Raw genomic sequence first — 8,378 nt, forward strand, 5'->3', positions numbered from 1 at the left:
ATGGGAGGGATAGACACCTGACCTAGTATTGAGGGCACCATGTGGTGTCAGGGATCAAGCCTGGGACTTCCATTCTTCAGCTCTATGAACCAGCTTCTCGGCCCTTCACTTAATATTGTTTAAAACAGCCCTGGGGTCTGAATAAAATATTGCTTTGAGTTCTCTGAACTGCTCTAGCCAGGAAATGGACTCCAAAGTGGGACGAGGGCATTGGCTTGCCAGCCAGTTGCTTCCAAGCACAGGAAAGCACTTGAACTTGTGCCTGGAATTTGATGTACTTGGAGGGGGTGGTTGGAACCCTTCATCCCTAGAGAGTGGGACTGCAAGTGACAGATAATTCGGCTGGTAAGCATGCAGATCCAAGGTCAGTGAACATGTTCCTCACACTCTTATAGAACTGAACTCTTACCACTGAGATCTGATATTATCTCCCGGAACATAATGTGAAACTTGAGTTGAATCAGGTACAGAAAGAGCACAAAGCTGGAGTTTTTGCCTTGCAGGCACGAGACCATGACTTTAATCTCCAGCATCAACCCACATGCAAAGAGCTATCCCTTTGGCACTGCCATTTGCTCCCCAGTGCCACAAGTGTGCTATCTGCAAACAAGTGTGTTCGAGCACCACAGCTAATGTGTCTGACTCCCAGCATGTGCTGCAATCAAGTGTGTGACTCCCTCCATAAACACTGTGATCAAAGTGTGCAGGAACACTGATACCCCAAAAGGGGGAACTCTGCTGTTCAGGAGCTGTAGCCATGTGTGTCACTCTCAGCCCTGGGAAGAATTTCCAAGGGTGGAGGGATTGGATTAAATCACGTAAGGATTCCCTCCCAGTTCAACAGAAAGATAGCAGAATTGTGTTTTGATTAGCAATTAAGAGCTCATTCAAGAGAAGAGAGCCCAAGATTTCATCTTGTAATTCCTTCCCGGCTTTGTGTGTCTATTAATGTGTGTGGTTTCCACTTAAGTGACCAGAGCCTTATGCCTCCAGAATGTGGCAAGGTGTGATCATTTTTAACAGAATATAAATCTTCCAACAATTTTCCTCTTTCAGTAACTTGTGAATTTTCTGATTACGCCAAAACAAGAAAGTTATACAGTAATAAATTGGGACTGGAGCGACAGGATTGCAGCTAGGGAACTGGATTTGAATGTGCATGGCCAATCTAGGGTTGATCCCTGTCAACACATATGGTACCCAGAACACTACCACAAATGGTCCCTGGGTAGAGACAAAAGTAACCCTGCATACTGCCCGGTAATGGTCCAATAACCAACAAAATAAAAAAGACAGTCATAATTACATGAATCATAATCATGCATTTATTTTTTAAAGAAATCACTTTTTCAGTGGCTATAATTGAACTCAATAACGATCAGAAGTGAATTTTCCTCTATTGATGTTTTAAAGGATCGTGAGCCTAAAAAGTAAACAATTTTGCTTCTTCACAGTTATTTCTATTTCTATTGAGTTTTTAATTTTGAATAGCTCCAAGAGTACCATTTTTATAGTTGATATTGAAAAAAATGGTTATTTCCATATCACTATCATCCTTTGACCAGTGGTTGAACTGAAATCTCTTTTTTTGTTTGAACTGCTCGTATAGCATTTTTTCCTTTGAGGATTGACTGAAGTTTTTTTGCACGAATTGGTATGAGCCCCCTTTCTTGACTTGTGGGCTTGTTCTGTTTTTTTCTGTAGTGCTTAACATGAATGTCTTTTCTGGAACTGAGACACCTGATAGCTTGTCTCTCTTGCATAGCATGGGCTGTTTGTTTCTCTTCATAGTCTAATTCAGGTGTCTTGATTTTACTTAATTCTGTTTTGCATAATGCTGGAGTACATGTCTTCGCCCCAAAACAGAAATTTAGGTATATTACTATTTCAAGCAATACTAGTGATAATCTGATAGAATACAGGAGAATAATACTATTCCTTTTAGCAGAAAATGTGTATCAGTATAAATTTTTGGTCCTTTTTGGCCTCTAGTAGAGAAACTAAGAAGTGCCATGACTCTGGTTATTGATATAAATTCGCATCAAATGCATTTTTGGGGGTTTTTTGGGCCACACCCGGTGGTGCTCAGGGGTTACTCCTGGCTATCTGCTCAGAAATAGCTCCTGGCAAGCAGGGGGACCATATGGGACACCGGATTCAAACCAACCACCTTAGGTCCTGGATCAGCTGCTTGCAAGGCAAACGCCGCTGTGCTATCTCTTCGGCCCCAAGAATGGATTTTTTTTACTTTTTTCTTTGGAGGGGTCATTTCCAGACGCACTCTGGAATTACTTCTGGTTCTGTGCTCAGGAATCACTCCTGGCCAGCTCTTGGGACCATATGGGATGCCGAGAATTGAATATAGGTTGGCTGCATGCAAGGCAAATGCTCTACACGCTATGCTATTGCTTTGTCCCCCACCCCGAACCTGGATTAGCTGCATGCAAGGCAAGCACCTTATCTGCTGTACTATCTCTATGACTCCAGAATGCTTTTTATTTTTAGGTATAGTTTACTATTTCAACCAAATTAGCTAACTGCATATTTTCCATAGAGAACAATACAAAACTATTTCAAATATACTGTTGAGATAGCAAAATGAAGGATTTCATTTATTCCACAAATTAAACTCTCCATACAAAATTCATAAGTTGACCCAAGACAGATATTCACATGTTATAACAAAGAAAATCCTAAGTATTCAGACCAAGGTTATTGTTTTTCCATTATAGTTACATATGTTTACATTAGTTACATAGTTACATCTGGCCAAAAAGCAGATTAACTCAGTTATTGTAGAGGGGTGCTACATTAGCCAATGTGCAAAGTTTACTCCTGGCTCTGTGCTCAGAGGTCACTTCTAGTTATATGTGAGAGACCAGATGTGGAGATGAGGCTTGAACTGGGCTTGATTGAATGCAAGAGGGCACTTGCCTTGCATATAGTTGATCTGGATTTGATCCCAAGCATGCCATGTGGTTGCCTGAGTTCTGCCCAAGATTCCTAAGCCATAACCACTGAGTACCTCCTTGTGTAGTACTTGTGTAGTACCAAATCTTTATAGAGACATACATAAGTCCATAGCCCTAAACATGGGTCTCTGGACAGATGGCAAGCACTGTATTCCTGAGATGTTTAGAACTTTCACCCTCCCTGCAGCTCATTTTTCTCCCTGCTCAAATAATATCTGCCTCCTATCCAAAATAAAGAAAAAAACAAATTGGGGCCAGAGAGATAGTACCATGGTTAGGACATTTGCCTTGCATGCAACAGACTTGAGTTTGATCGCTAGCATCCCAAATGATCCCTCAAGCTCTCTAGAAGTGAATCCAGTGTAGAACCAGGGATAAACTCTGAGCAGCAAAACATGAGAGCCCCCCAAAAGACAAAACCAAGCCCCCAAATTGCCCCAAAATGAATGAAGGAAACACTGGTAGAGCGCCTTTATCAGTTCTTGCTTGGCGCGATTTTAGGAAACCCAGCATCTTAGCCCAATGTATTCCTCCTATATGCAAGGTATGAACTAGTACCTCAAGAACCATCTGATTGAATAACTGTCTTCTGTACCTTGGAATAATGCATTTTTGCTATCTATCTGTTTGATTGTCTTTGTTATTCAGAGACTACACTTCCCTCCACATCATTTTCTTTATTTTTAAGAGGGTGAGGGGTGGCAGTTTGGGTCAAACCTTCTCATGCTCAGGGGCTATTTCTGGCTCTGAGCTCCAGAGTGACTCAGGCAATGCTAGAGCTGGAAGCAGAGTCAGCCACATGCAAGGTGAACGCTTTCACCCAATACCCTCTCCACTGTCCCTCATTCCTGCTGTCTGGTTCACGTAGGTTTCCTTCCCTTCCCCAGTTTTTAATGAAATAGACAGGAGCTTAGCTGGAACCTGGCTAGGTGACAGCTGGAGCAACATTTGATGATGTCTTTAGTCGATTGCAGAGCTGAGACCACTTCAGTAAGGGTCCCTCTCTTAATTTGTCCAAACTAGATATAATTCCAAGAATGAATTCTACTATAAACTATACATTCTGAATGATAGTGTGAAACATAGGGTCATTCATTCTAAAAAAAAATGTACCACTCCGTTGAGACACAAAATAATAAAGAACACGATGCACTTAAAAAAAACCAAGTTGGGGGCCGGAGAGATAGCATGGAGGCAAGGCGTTTGCCTTTCATGCAGGAGGTCATCAGTTTGAATCCCGGCGTCCCATATGGTCCCCTGTGACTGCCAGGAGCAATTTCTGAGCCTGGAGCCAGGAATAACCCCTGAGCACTGCCGGGTGTGACCCAAAAAAAACAAACAAACAAAAAAAAAAAACAAAAAAAAAAAACAAGTTGGTGTTAAGCACAACAGTGAAGCCTCCACTAGCTGGTTTCACTATTGTTTTGGTGACAGGGATTGAACCCTGGCATTCATATATGAGACACATGTGATCTTCAACTCAGCCCTAAATCTCCATTTTTTGTACACACACATACATGCACGCATGCACACACTGCACATCATTCCATTATGAACTTAAAGTTGTAAAACTTACTTTTCATCTTTGGAATACTTTTCATCCACACAATTATAATGAATCACATAGAGGCAGACAAAGATAAAGCCTAATATAACAATACCAATTGCGATAATGAGGAGGCGTTTTTGGGTACCGTTCATTTTGCTCCACATTGATTCATGTGTCTTAGCTTCTGTCAAAAAAAGTTTATGTAACAAGAACATTTGTCACAAGATAGGCACTTCTATTTTTATAGGCTTTGCCTTTATATATGTATATGTTTATATATCTATAGTTATACATATAGATATCTATATCTATTTAAATATCTATATCTTTTTAAGTATATATAAACATATTTATATATAATAAATTTAAATATATTTATATGTTTATGTATCTTTATATCTAAATATAGACATAGAGATATTTTAATAACTATAAATATATATTAGGATATACATCTAAATATAAATTATACATACACCTATATGTTTATATATCTATACATAAAATATCTATATATCTATATTGATTATTAGATATATCTTTTATATTAAGATACATAAACATCTTTATATACAATATAGTTAGATTTATAAACATCTTTATATCTTTATATGTTATATATTTATATATTTATTTATATAAAATATCTATATTTGGGGCCATAGAGCTAGCATGGCGGTAGGGCATTTGTCTTGCATGCAGAAGGAATTGGTTCGAATTCTGGCATCCCATATGGTCCCCCGAGCCTTCCAGGAGCTATTTCCGAGCATAGAGCCAGGAGTAACCCCTGAGCAGCACTGGGTGTGTCTCAAAAACCAAAAAAACCTATATCTATTTATCTCTATATAAATATCTATACCTAGCTTTAGATATATATAAAGCTATATAAAATTCTTTATATATAAACATCTTTATATATAATATATCTAAATATCTGTAAATCTTTGTTTTTATATTTAAATATAAATATATATCAACATAGATATATAGATATTTTAATATTGATAAATAGATACATATATAATGATATATATCTATATATCAATATATAAATATCTATATATCTATATGCATATTTAGATATATATCTTTTTAAATAAAGATATATAAACATCTTGGAGCCATAGAGATAGCATGGAGATAAGGCGTTTGCCTTTCATGCATAAGGACAGTGTTTCGAATCCTGGCATCCCATATACTCCCTCTAGCCTTCCAGGAGCGATTTCTGAGCCTAGAGCCAGGAGGAACCCCTGAGCGCTGCTCGCTGCTCGGTGTGCAAAAACAAACAAACAAACAGAAACAAAACAAAACAAAATGACATATAAACATCTTTATATATAATATATACAAATATCTTTATATAATATATTAAGATATATATCTAAATATCTTTAATTTTTATATATGTATGTATTTACATATATAAAATATATATCTCTATAAATATCTATATATCTTTAGATATATAGATATATAAAATTCTCTATACATAAACATCTTTATATATATGTCTAAATAAATGGATATCTTTATATTTTTATATATTTGTATATAAACATAGGTCTAAATAAATATATATAGATATTTTAATATATAAATTATTACATATTGATATATAAATATATTATTTATAAACTAATATGCTTATGTATTTATATATAAAATATCTATATTGATATTTAGATATATATTTATATATAAACATCTTTATATATTTAGATACATATCTAAATACCTTTATATCTTTATATAAGTATATATTTATATATTAAATATCTTTAACTGTATATATATAAATATCTATATCTATCTTTAGATATATAAACACATCTATATATACATATATTTATATATAATATATCTAAATATCTTTATATGTTTATATGTTTATTTATCTTTAAATACAAAGATATATCTGAATATAGGTAAATAGATATATGCTCTCCTGAACCTCTCCTGAGAGGGACAAGAAGGGCCCAGCAAAAACTCTTTTCTAGAGGTGCCCACGCTGAGGGGCCGAGAGAGACTGGGTGAGTAAAAACCAGATACCACCGGTGCCCCGGCAGAAAGGCAGATCCTTTGTCTGTGAAGGCAGGTGGGAGGAATCTGCCCCTGCTGTGCAGATTCTTTTTTTTTGGGGGGGGGCACACCCGGCATTGCTCAGGGGTTACTCCTGGCTGTCTGCTCAGAAATAGCTCCTGGCAGGCACGGGGGACCATATGGGACACCAGGATCTGAACCAACCACCTTTGGTCCTGGATAGGCTGCTTGCAAGGCAAACACCGCTGTGCTATCTCTCCGGGCCCTGCTGTGCAGATTCTGAGAGAGACTGAGGGGGCCTGTCGGCTGTGCATGTTTCTCTATTCTTTAGTCCCCTGAACCACTCCTGAGAGGGCCAAGAAGGGCCCAGCAAAAAATCTCTCCTAGAGGCTCCAGAAGAGCATGGCCATTTTGCTTCACTTTGCAGCTGCATGCTCTTTCTAACTGATGAACCCCACCATAACACGCAGAAAAAATCACATGACAAGCGTGACAATGGGGAAATCTCTCAGGCAAACACCATGCATAGAGAATGAAGATGATACTTCTGATGACCCAAAAATACCAAACATCTGATAAATCTCTAAGATAAGGAGTTTAGAAGAGAAATATGAAGGATCCTCATGGAAATCAAAGAAAACATATCTCTAGCTGATATGATAAAAATCAGAAAACTCCAAACTGAAATAACAGATCTGAAAAGCATGGTAGCTGAACTGAAAAGCTCAATGGAAAGCCTCTCCAACAGGGCAATAGCAGCTAAGGACAGACTCAGTGAACGAGAAGATGAAATGCAGAACAACTCCATACAGCAGAAGAGATTGGAAAAGAACCTTAAGGCAAATGATCATACAATGGAGAAAGTACTCAAGGAATGTGAACAGATGAAAATAGAAGTCTTTGATAAACTCAACAGAAAAAAAAAACACATAAGAATCATTGGCATCCCAGAGGCCCAGGAAGGGGATCCACAGGAAGAATCAACAGTCAAAGACATCATCACAGAGAACCTTCCAGAGCTGAAGACTGCATGCAATCAAATCCTGCATGCCCGAAGAGTACCAGCTAAAAGAGACCCAAAGGAAAGCACCCCAAGGTACATCCTAGTCACAATAATGAATCCCACAGATAGAGATAGAATGCTCAAAGCAGCAAGATCAAAAAGGAAATTACATTCAAAAGAGCATCCATAAGATTTACAGCAGACATGTTACAAGAAACTCTCAAGGCCAGAAAACAGTGGTGGGATATTGTGACAAGACTGAATAAAATGGGGGCCGGGCGGTGGCGCTAAAGGTAAGGTGCCTGCCTTGCCTGTGCTAGCCTTGGACGGACCGCGGTTTGATCCCCCGGTGTCCCATATGGTCCCCCAAGCCAGGAGCAACTTCTGAGCACATAGCCAGGAGTAACCCCTGAGCATTACCAGGTGTGGCCCAAAAATCAAAAAAAAAAAAAAAAAGACTGAATAAAATGGATGTTTCACCTAGAATACTGCACCTAGTCTGACTCACATTCAGGTTTGAAGGAAGGATACATAGCTTCACGGATAAGCAATAGCTCAGGAACTTTAAAGATGCAAAACCAGCCTTAAAGGAAAAATTGAAAGGTCTACTTTAAGAAAAGACAGACCAACAGATATACTTAACTTATACACAAAGATGACATTAAATCCTATGACAATCATCTCCCTCAATGTCATGGACTAAATAGACCAATTAAGAGACAGAGTGACCAAATGGATCAAAAAGATGAATCCAACCCTCTTCTGCTCACAACACACACACCTGAATACTCAGAGCTAACATAGACTAAAAATC

Source organism: Suncus etruscus, chromosome X (genome assembly GCF_024139225.1).
Source record: "Suncus etruscus isolate mSunEtr1 chromosome X, mSunEtr1.pri.cur, whole genome shotgun sequence".
Lineage (NCBI taxonomy): Eukaryota > Metazoa > Chordata > Mammalia > Eulipotyphla > Soricidae > Suncus > Suncus etruscus.